The following is a 12,164-nucleotide window of genomic DNA, read 5'->3' as shown; positions in this document are numbered from 1 at the left end:
GCATAGCAGTCTGACAAAAACATGCTTTATAGCCTGTGTTTGTAAATGTACTTAGCAAACCAATGCAGAATCACATTTTCAACTACCCTCAAAGTGCAAAAGCTTATTGGAGCAAATTTAAGGTGTAGCAGGACCTTGTCAAACTAAGGTTAAAACCTGAAACCTTTATTTGTCAGAAGTTAATTTGCCAGATGACATCAAAGGCATCCAGTGTTTTATGAGAACTTTTTTTCTAGAAGAATAATAAACTTCTTAAACAGAGAACTTAGATGTTTTAGAGGTGTTCTAGAGAGAACCAGTGTGTGAGAGAAACAAAAGTTAGAAGCAAATTGATCTGGGTTCCTGTAGGCTCTAGCAGTCTAGTCTTGCTTTTTAATCCAGGAACCTTCAGTGGCTTTCTGTGATGAAGTAGACTACATGTAAATGTGTCTCTTAAATTTCTTTCTTCATTTCTTACTTGATTTAATGGCTGATGTGGTGAGTAAGGCTTCTGGTCTAGTCCTTGTAGCTGCAAGGTCTGTAACTATGCCATAATTTTCATGTTTGGAGTTTTCTCTATCTTCCATTTTGCATGTCTGGGTTTTCCAGGTGAGTGTAATTGCTTGTTCTCCAGGAGGAACAAATTCTTTCCTCCTTCTCAAGAACATAGCAGCTGTACTAGGTAAGCTGTAGGCATAACTCCTTGCTTCACAGATTAAGTTAGACTTACTGAGGAGACTGGAAGAAAATGAATTCTGTCATCCTGGTGTACCCTTACAATGCTGAAAACATCTTTTTCTCAATAAACTGTCCAGTTGACATGTACCAGACTAATGTGGGAGGGCCCACTCCCTGGCTGCATGTATGTACACACATGCGCACACACACACAGCACCCCACCCCACCCCACCCCACCCCTACCTGATGCTTCCTTACTTACCTTTTGTCTTTTTGCAGTGTTGCTAGGAAAAGCACATACTGTACATAAACAGTGAACTGTACATGTGCTTCTCTGTCTTGATTTCCTCAAAGCATTTTTGGAGTTAGGATGAGGGTTTTTCAAACTTAATTTCTTTTGTTTTTCATTCCTAGCTCTGAATTTTTCATTTTCAAAAATCCTTACACTGTTGTCTAAGCTTCTTTGTTATTTTTTTGAGGGCTCTTGGTAGATTTGTTCTTCTGCCTGAAACTTTCCAAACATCCAGCCCACTTTTTTTAAACTTAAAAATAACATTAGATCTCTTGCATTTTATAGTGTGGGGGAGAGAGGTTGAAATATCTGAATCTGCACTCATAGGATAGACATAAAATGATACTGCTTTGACAGACCTGCTCTGAGGAGTTATGGTATAGAGGAACCATTCCTCATGATGCTTAGGTTATTTTCTTGGTCGTCTTTAAATTGTGCTTGCTTACTGGCATTCCTTTTCAACATTTTAAGGGGTTTGCTTATTTTCTCCCAGTATGACCTATTTTGTTTTTCCATTCATAGTTTAGAAGCTTTTCATGCTTTAAAACAGTGCAAGGAGTTAAAAGCACTGTGGCTGACTCAGCCGCTGGCTATATCTTAACGAGTTTACACAGAATCAGAGTCCAATTATACACTGTGTTTGTTATCAACTACAATGAGAAGATAAGAAGGAAAGAATGGCCTAGAGGGTAGAGACTGCATATGCTGTCATGGCTGGTGGTAAAAACAACATTGATAACATTTGAATTTTGTTTTTAAGTTTAAAGGGAAACTCACAGTTCTGTGTTTTTATATTAAAATAAAAATCACTAGCATTGTATGAGATTCTGTGGTACATCTTACCCATCTCTTAATTACAACAACCTCTATGTGAGAGATACTTAGTATGCCAGTCATCAGATGCTCTAGCTGCCTGGTCAGTTCTTGGGTCAAAGTGAAGCATTGACTTGTGAACTTTGAGCTTGTTTCGTATGTGTTTTGGTTCTCTGCAGTGTATATGCGCGTACGTTTTGTTTTTATGGAAATAAATAATGCTGTCAGTAGAAAAATCTATCCTGGTCCTGAATATATATTTGCAAATTCTCTGTTTAATTCAAGAGTTCCCATGTTTTGTACTGTTTGATGCTGTTTGCTGCCTTTTTTTTGTGGGGGGAGAGGGGTAATTATATCCTTGAGTTCTTGTTCTAACTCACTGATAGTATAAGCACCCTCATACAGTTAACTTCTTAATATGGGATTCAAAGGAAGGTCTCTTGCATAAGCCTTAGTCTAGGAGACAAAATCATTTTAAAGAAGGATGAAACTGTGTTTTCTCGTTTCTAATCTTAATTACTGAGTCTGACTTTATTTGACAGTACCTGTTGACTACCACCTTTGAGTGATCAGTGTAGTAAGTTGGCCATTGGCAGCATGCATATCTGTACAACATAGAACAAGTCTCTCTTCCATTTTGGATTAATGAATTAAATGCAGGGTTGTGCTTTTTCTGTTCTCTGTAAAATATGGTTTAGGTGCAAAGACCACTGAATGGTATGCCATAGATTTTTAGGAAAGGCTCAGACGTATTGTTTTTCCAGTGCAGCTCCCTTACAAGATTATGGTGGCAGAAGGTAGTGCTACAATGTAAATGTTGAATGATAATTGTTATATTGGGAGACCCTAATAGGCAATGCAGTTTGTGCTGTCATTTTTCCACTTCTGGCAGGCAAGAGAAGCAGGGTGAAGCTAGTGCTAACATATGCCCCTGTAATACCTGGGTAAAAGTTATTGGGGCTTGTAATAAGTTGATGCAGCACTGAGACTGCTCCAGCCTGCAATGAGAAATGAGTATATTGTTGATAATCCTGAGAACTGAAAAGCGCAAATACTCCGTACTCAAATCTGATACGGAGCACAGTACACTTGGAGCCAACGAGTTCAAGTATGAAGGTGACATCAGAAAACAGCAGGCAAGTAAACACACTAGTCTTTCCTGAAGAAGAATTTGCTGACATACATGCAGACGTAGGTAGGTGTTTGTTTATATCTGATATATTGCTATGTACTGCCTCTGGATCCACCCAATTTTATGTGTTTTCTACATCCTGTGTTACGTACCCGTGTATCTCAAGTAACCACCCTTTACAGACAGTGCAGTGTTTTATTTTGTAGAGCACACTTAGCTTTTCCTCATTTAATTTCCTGTGGCTTTATGCATGTATTAGTTGGATAATTTTCTGTTCTGTTGGCATACCAATGTAGTAATCTCCAAAATAATGACTAAAAAGCCAACTCCACTTTACAAAGAACATTTTTTTTAGCTCTTCTCCCATAACGTTCTCAATAATGAAGTGAACATAGTAAACCATTTACTGTTTTACATAAAGCTATCAGCATAAAATATTTTTTGTCTGGGGAAAACAAAAAATTTGGCAAAATATATTTTTAGTTTTCTTGAGCATAGTAAATGCTAAGCTTCCAGTTCCTCTGAGGTCTGATTTTGCACAACACATTGCTTTGTCCAGAGGCCTCAAGCTGAGATTTAAGCCAGATAAAAATCTATGTAATCATTTGGGTAAATCAGTTTAGAATTAGCGTTAAATTTTCTTAGAAAAGAGTCAATGTCTTTTATTTTTCAAAAGCATCATTTAGCCTTTTAAATGAGTCCCAAAAGAACATGAAATTATTCTGTGTTAAAAGAGGCTTATTTCTGCCACACACAAGATGCCAGCATCTGGTGTTTAATGCATTAGTTCTAAAACAAAGAAACCAGTTACAATGAATGGGACAGTCCTGACATGCTATATTAAGTCTTATCCTTTTCTCACAAATTTTTTTAAAGCATTATCTATAAATATCAAAAAAGACCCTTCCCCTTCCTGCACCTTCTCTCTCTAGAGAAGATCCCAAGGCCCAAACCAAAATGAAAGTGTGACCTTTTAAATTAGAAACAGAGTGGTGACTGAGGGTTCGGGAGATTTTTGTTTTTGTTTTTTTCTTCTTCTTTGTGTCATGCAGGATGCATTTACAAAACTCCTTTAATTGACATTGAGGGTGAAAGGACTTGGGCTTGCAATTTATTTTTGGTGCTCTCAGGAGGAAATGTTGTGTAAGCTTAGTTGAAATGATTCATGCTTTCAGGGCTAGGCCCTCAGTTAGTTTAAATTACTGTATCATTGATGTTTACATCCTGCGAGTTTCCCATCCTCCATGGTTTGCATCCTGCTTAATTAAGCTTGGAGACATAATAGCATACCTTACTAAAAAAATCAAGCTTGGAACCAAGGATAACCACATGATTGTAATTCAAAGGCTGAACTGGAGGAATCATTTGATTGCAGTCATTGGATTGATGTCTTGCTCATTACATCCAGCTGCTTTTCCACAGGAATTTCCAATCAATTCACAAGACTGAAAGAATTGGGATTTACATCTGTGGGGTCTTTTTTTTTTTTTTTTTTTTTTTTTTTTTGCTCTTTTGTTAATATTATATTAGAAATTACAAGCCAATATTACGCATCTTTTCTGCGAGAAGAACTAGGAGTCCGTTCTTTGAGCAGGTGTTATATTGCAGGTATACTGATCTAATAGTTATCTCATATTCATCTGATGTAATTCTGTTATCCTGTCAGAATAGTGAAGATAATTAATCTCTGAGTTTTTTTGAATGTAGATGTCACATAGAAAAAAATTGTTTACATCAAGTGTATCTTTGGCTTTGTCCCAAAATAAGAAGTAAAGATATTTGAGTTTTCTCTATCCTACATTCATTCTGACACCTGAAAAGGGCTTTTTTTTATATGACATTTGGCAAGTTGCATAGCCTGAAATTTCTGAATTGTTGTTTCAGGGCACTGTGCTTTTCAGTGGCCAAATTTGAAGATGGTTCAAGCCAGAACATCAGCATTATGATCACCATTTGTTGTTTTACATTTATATACACTTTTGTATAATATGGTCTGAATTTTTCTTTGGTTTATTCTGTGTTCCATTTTTCAAGAGATTTCTTCTCTCTTCCAAAGGGATTTATTTATTACTTCATTTAAGCCTGTGCTGAACATCAAAAACTATGGAATATAATAGTACATGTACAAGTTCTTCTTGCTCCGTTTCTTGTTACTAGTTCTATTAATCAGTGTTAAGAGCAAAAATAGCATAATGTCCTAAGAAGCTCAGTCTAGTAAACTTGCACTTTCAAAACTCGTTGTTCAATTAAAAATTGCTTCACTGTTAATTCACAGAGCATTCTGAAGCTCTTTCCTAGTAATTGGGAGAACTTGCTTTTCTCGGCCAGCTGGTTATTTCCTTAGCCACAGAACAGTGATTTCACTTGAACAGAAAAGATTTCTCTAGTGCCTTAGAGCACTCTTTGCCCAAAGAAATTAATAGCTGCTTTGGCAGGCTGAATTCTGAATGCAGACTTCTGTGCAGAGACAACCCTCCCATTGCTGACCAGTAATCCAGTAGCAGACAGTATGCTAGGTAAGGTGCTTAATTTTCCCTCCCCTAGGGAGGTGTTTTCTGGACTGCATTCCAGTGTTTAGCACATAAGATGTAGAAAGCTGTAGTAAGTAATAGGCAATTCCTAAACTGGTTAGCCATGCCAGAAATTAAATTTCAGGCTGTCATTTGTAGTAGGCACAATTTTTATTCCAGCTTTGTGTTCTGTTGTATAGCTTTCTGCAGTTTCTAAGGGCGTCTGAAATTGCTGAATAGGTTCCCCTATTCTCTTGCAGTAGTAAGTTACTTCTGGTATCAGAAGCTTTTGTATTCTACTTGGACCAATTTCCCCATTACCTTACCTTACCCTACTGATCAAGTAGTAAACTCAGTACAGCGTGAGCTGATCCTGTGTTCCGGTTAAACCATACATAGGGAAAGGTTTGTGATGTGAGAGACGGCAAAGGTGATCTACAGCTTGTCTTGCTGCTTTAAGAAATAATCTTTGCACTTACTGCGGTTCAGTGCAGCCAGTGAGTATGGAGTGCACAAGGTGCATCTTTTAGCATGTGTGGGAGCTGAAACCATGGCCAGAGACTAGCATAGAATTCCTGACCAGATCTCACTTGTTCTGCCAGGTAAGTTTGTAGTGACTTATGTGTTATCTCAGTATCTCTGAAGACTCCTTCTGACTGAATGTAATAGCTCTCCATGTGCTGTAGTGCTAGTATCTTTCTGCACAGCAGAGATCCTGCGTCTTCAAGTTTCAGAGAGTAGCAGTCATGCATCCCGATTGCCTTACCAAGTAACTTCAATTCTGTATGTACTGAGAAGGATTCCAAAAGGGAGTGGAGAATCTGCTTACACTTGTAAATGCTGGTCAGTCTTGTCGCAATAAAAGGCAGTTGAGAATATGCTTACCTCTGTAAGTGCTGATAATTTTTATTGCAGTTAAAACTAGAATGATGTTAAATAACAGAATTTTACAAGTACCTGGAAAGAAGGTAAGTGAGAAGACCTTTATCTATGAATTTGCATAGCTCACTTCAAAAATAAAGTTCATAATATGTAGCTGTATTAGTATTAAGTGTTGCAAATCTGTAAGGGCCCAAACCCCATTATCCATACTAATTCCCATGGAGTTTTGCAGGATTAAAAATCAAGCCCTTCAAAATAAGTCTTTCTCTGTGTATACAGAGATCAGTCCTTTGCAAGCTCCTTATACTCTGCTTTGACTGGTATTGTGCTTTATAGATCTCATGTACTACATTAAAGTCAACAAATATGCATATTTTTAATTCCTAGTTTTAATACTCTTTCTGTATTTGATTTTGCCCAGTTACAGTACCATATGAGTGCTATAGGCTTGAATGTTGGAGATGTTGTCCCTTTTTGTACCATTCTTGTACGTCAATACAAACCACAGGATGAGTAGTACTGTGAAGTTGTAGCAAAATGGCTTATGTGAGAAAACACTGTTTAATAAAGCAGTCAGTATCACGATAGGAATTTTCACTTCTATGCAGAACTAACACATCTCATACTGGGAAATATTTTCCTTTCCTTCATTTACCCTTCAAGAGTCTTTAACCTACTTTCAGAAACTACTTCAAGTGGAGGACAGAGGGTTTAGCTTGCCTGCTTTTTTGTCTATTTTGGAAAGAAAAGTTGACAGCTGTGCTCTGCTCCCAATCCAGTGCTAAATGATCACAAGGTCAAATATAACACAAGACCATGTTGCGCTTGGCCTCTTTGCCTACTCCATTAATCTCCAGCATAATGGCAGCACTTATCCCCAGGTAGCAGGTAAAGAGTTTTGTTCTCTGCCCTAGTGATACTATCATTCTAATGATTGGAGAGCCGTAAAATGGTGCTTGCGGTATTTAGCGCCACAAAAATCTGAAGCTATTGTGCTGCCTCCTTATCACAGTTGTCAAGGTCTCTTGGCAAAGTAAAAACAGTAAAAACTGTAGAATCAATACAAAATGTATAGTTAATAGGAGCTATGTAGACTTTGTGAAATTAATCACAAATTTGAGTATGTATTGTCAAGACTGCTGAATCAAGAAAAGTCAGGTGGTTTCATTAACTCTTGAGCTGCCATTGTCATTAACAGGTATCTTTTGTGAAGTCGTCTTTGTCCTTTGTCTGCTTTATACAATGAAGACGAAGCCTAGTGTTGTTAAGTTTGATGCGTGCTTGGGAGGGATGGAGAAACAGAAGTCAAACGAAACTGAAGTATTGCTTGCTGCTTGCCTGCTCGCTGGTTGAGTTTCTGCTTGAATGTGCAGGTGAAATTTTGCTCTGGTAGAAGACGCGCAGGGAGCAGAGTACTGTTAACTGCGTGGTTGCTGCAGCAGTGGATGTGTAGTCTGAAGTTCCTGCAAGTGCATGTGCCAAGTATGGTGTGTGTGTTTCTATGCTGAAAGCAAACACCGTTCATGGTAATGATCATGCACAGAAGGGTGGGTCATCTTGGGATGCTAGCAGAGAAGAACATGTCTATTAAGATGCTCCTTGGTGCCGTGGACAGCTTGGTTAGTTGTCTCACACTGTGATAGTTTGGGGAGTTCTAGAAGCACGGTGTGCTAGACACTGTATGTATGTAATAAAGAGATAGTACCTTCTCGAAGGAGCTGAGTCTTCAGACCACGACAGACACTACATTGCATATATGAACAAAGTGCAGAATACAGTTCTTTCTCTGTACTGAGAAAGAAGAGAATAAAGTTAAATATGTAATTTGAGCAGATCAGTCAAAACAGCAGGTTGTAATTTACCTTCATAACTTCAGGATTAATGAATCTACAGAAAGCAAATTTGATTTAACTTTGTGTTACTGTTTTTGCTTCTGTAATGCTTTGCTTTTAGTGCTCAGTATGGAATACGGTATTCTATCTAAAGGAGACCTTTTTCATTTCCATTTCCTTTCTTTTCAGTTATTGTTCATCTTTGGTCTGTATCATCACAGTTATTGTTGGGGCAGCAGATTATGATTTTTGCCATTATAGTGATACAGCTATTCCAGCTGGCAGAGCAGGAATAATTGGCGAATAGGCCTTGTACTGTGCAATGATTATCTTCAGCTTAAAGGACAAGAATATTGAGGTGGTTATATAGTTCAGCACTACAGACAAGATTTTTAGCTGCAGTTGAGATTGTAGCATTAGCTCCTATTTTTGATTTATTTTAAATGTACTTTGAACGTAAAAGGGAAGACTAGTTGCTGGAAAGCCTCCAGATGAGTTTCATATTCTTTTGTTAAAGATAACTCAATCCAGTTGTGCATCTTCTAAAACACCAGGTCTCAAAACACCAGCTGTTAGGCCTCCTTGCAATGTTTTAATGAGAAGTCAATTCAAAATGAGAAGCAGGAGGTGAAGTCTGCACTCGTAAAAACAAAACTGCAATACCTCAACTGTTGTAGCTCACAATTAGCATTAATAAGCTGTCTTAGGGTGAAAGGTGAGGCAGAGTTCCTGTGCCTGTTTGCTTCTCCACAGCCTTTTTGGTCCAATGATACTATTTGAATTTAATCTTTACTTACGGGACAAGTCACTGTAACGTGAGCTTGGAAGTGACGCTGATCTCTGAAGATGATGTCAAAGGCCTCAGGAAAGCCTGGAACAGCATTAGGAGCTTTTGCTCTGTGTTGGCTTTTTTTTCCTGGATAACCTGGAAGTGTGTAGATGACTTCTTTTCTTTCCTCTTGTGTTTCTCTTCCTCCTTCCTTCTTTTCTGTTGGGACAATGTCATTTTGGGGAATGGACCAGTTAGACTGTGTCTCCAGCTTTAACACAGCCAAGAAAAAACTGGTCAAACAGCTTGAACAAATGGGCTGGTTTCTTCAATATTTCAAGTGAATCATAAGTTTACTATTAATATAAATTCTCATACAGAAGGGTGTCCTAGGAAAAATGTTGTCGTAGTAGTAGATTTCAAGAATATTTGGGGAAAAATATAAATTTTAATCTCAGTTGCTTCCTTTAAAATGTCACTGAGCTGTCTATATTTCCTTTGGTCTTGCTGTTGTTACAAGTTGGTCTCAACCAAGCTGCAGCCTTTTTCTTCTGTTCACTTTCCACTCAGTATTTAGTTAAAGATCTGGATATGAATCTGACTGTTGTAAATTAAGATTCTTTTCCTAACTGCTATATGTAACAGTTAAAAGGTTACTTTTCCTTACCATATGCTTCAGTGCTACTTTATATACTTAAAGCTGTATTTCCTGTTATCTCAGTGGTCAAACAGCATATTACTATGCTACGTTTGGAGGCTGAGGTGGAAATTTAGACATATCTGATATCTTCATTTTATGTGCTGAAGAGATTAAGGATCTAGTTGTCTCATTGAAGTGTTACTGGCTGAAAATTCAATGGTGTTTGGTCTTTTACACTGAGAGGAAAATTCTCTTTAGCGTTTTCTTCTTGTTGTATAGCAGTCTGACTGGAAAGATCTGTGACAAAATGAAAGGGTTGGCACAAAAGTCTGAGTCTTTGGAGTTATTTCCATGATCAAGTCATTTTCTACTCAATACAGTGTGTGTACGTATAGCAGCGGTGAACTGTGTATATCTAAAAACTTCAGACGTGCTGTTACAGCAGTGGGTAAAGTTATCCTTAATAAGAATGAAGTGTGAGAATGAGCATTCATATGAAGAATGCAGGAACCGTGACCCAGATTGGCCAGGTGTCAATGTTTGCCTTCAACCAAAGGAAAATTAACAGTGTTTGCAAAATCTTTTCTAAATGCTGCCTTGGGTGAATCTAGGATTAAATTCAGTCCCCATTTCTTATTTCAGTCAAGCATTTCAAAATCCTGGATATCTAGCAAGTTGTGTTCTTAACTAGTTATACAGATTTTTGCTTGATAACTGTTCTGTGCAAACAGTAATGAAGGTTTATTTCCCTATATCTTGCTAAAAGTGTTACACCACCTTCTATTTTGCCTTTTAAAACTGGAACAGAGCACAGCACATCCAGCTGATAGCCATGCAACTGGACAATATCTGTGCTGAAAACTGGAAACCCACAGCTAGTAAACTGAAGGAGATGAGGACAGAAAATGTCAGAAAATTCTAGTTAATGCGTTTCCTTCACAGGCAAGAGCTGTCTATAGAGAACTTTTTTGATCTACAGTACATATGAAAGGGTGTATCTATTGAATAGCAGCAATTCTTAAGTGCAAACACAATCTGTGATAGAGAAGAATAGTATACTTCCAAGTGTTCATGCTTTGTAGATGGGCTAAAACAATAAACAGAATGCTGAAGTAAAAATAATACGTACTGAGATGGTGACTATTGACTGAACTGTGCTGACTGTATCTACCACCACAATTTTTTTCTTAATGTATTTCCTGTTGCTTTACTTGTTTTGTTCCATTGAAACATCTGTCCTAGAAAAAGGTTTAAAAATGCGGTGCAAACTGTATGGCTCAAACTGTTTACCTACTCTCCAAAATGAAGCTTTTTTTCCCCCCTTCATCATGTTAAAGTTGAATGTGATTGTTTCTGTCTATCACTTTTTGATATTTTTATTCTTAAATGTAAAATTAACTTCTGTTTACTTATTGTGATTCTAGAGCCAAGGACTCTTAATGAGATTCAGAGTTCTCTGTATGATGCAACTTTGATCTCTTCAAAGAGGCACTTTCTTTGAGATTAATATGAATACTAGATTTTAATGTTTTGTCAGATTGAAGTGTTTGCTGGACTCAGGTTATAAGTCTCCTGTTGACGTGGAAAAGATTTAAGAGAGCCCATTTAGAAAACACATGGCTTTGCAAACACATAAGGCACTAAGACTTGATTGAGAGGGGTGGACATATAAATGAAGATTTGCCATCCACATGGGATTTTTTTTCTTCCATGAGGTGTACTCCTTTTTCTACCAAAAAAAACTTAGTCCTGTTGAGAAATGGAAGTATCACTCAAATATTTTTCTCTGACTGTCTTGGGCCTAGAAAATATTTTTGTGTGCCATGGGTTCTGTTCTTTGTCACATCTTCTTTGAACATGTAAATCTATTTTATAGGCAAAACTGTATATCCTCAGCTAGCATAAGGTTCATCTACCAGTGACATAGGAATTCATAACACTTACTGCCTCAGGGTCATGGGCCCTGTCTCAGTCTGAAACGTGTCTCAACCTAAGCATATCACTTAATAATCTGAAAAATATTACGGTGGCTAAAGTTTTTTTTTTTCTCAAGTTTATAATGTGACTGACAAAGTGCATATTTAAGGTTAAAGTGGACTTTCTGAAAGTTGTTATATCAGATTTGATGTGATATATATGCATTTTTATTATGGTTCGGTAGGAACCCTAGTGAAACTTTGGCAACCCTTCATACAAGTATTTTAGGCTATATAGCTAGTTAGAAGTTACACAGAACTCCTTTTACTTTTCTCTTTTGTATTTATTATAATCATATATCAGGTGACATATCACCCAAGTAACAGAACACTGCATAGTGCTCTTTCCTCCATGCTTAAATATCCACTAGAGTTTATTCATTTAATTAGAATGTTAAAATATTCATGGTTACCTCTATGATCTCTGTGGTGAATGGCAAAGTTGCACATAGATCAGTTAGGAAAATATTCCCTGTAATTCTGCAAGTGAGGCTGCATAAAATTGAATGGTGTGTTTACAGGAGGGACACTGCAACTGAGAGGCAGCTGCATTTGGGAAATCTAAAGTATTTTATATTTGCGTTTTTTGAAGAACACTTCAGATTTTTCAGTAAACTTTTTCCCCATCAGAAGCATATTTGTGCTGAGTTGTCATATTTAT

Source organism: Dromaius novaehollandiae, chromosome 11 (genome assembly GCF_036370855.1).
Source record: "Dromaius novaehollandiae isolate bDroNov1 chromosome 11, bDroNov1.hap1, whole genome shotgun sequence".
Classification (NCBI taxonomy): Eukaryota; Metazoa; Chordata; class Aves; order Casuariiformes; family Dromaiidae; genus Dromaius; species Dromaius novaehollandiae.
Note: the sequence above shows the minus strand (reverse complement) of the source record.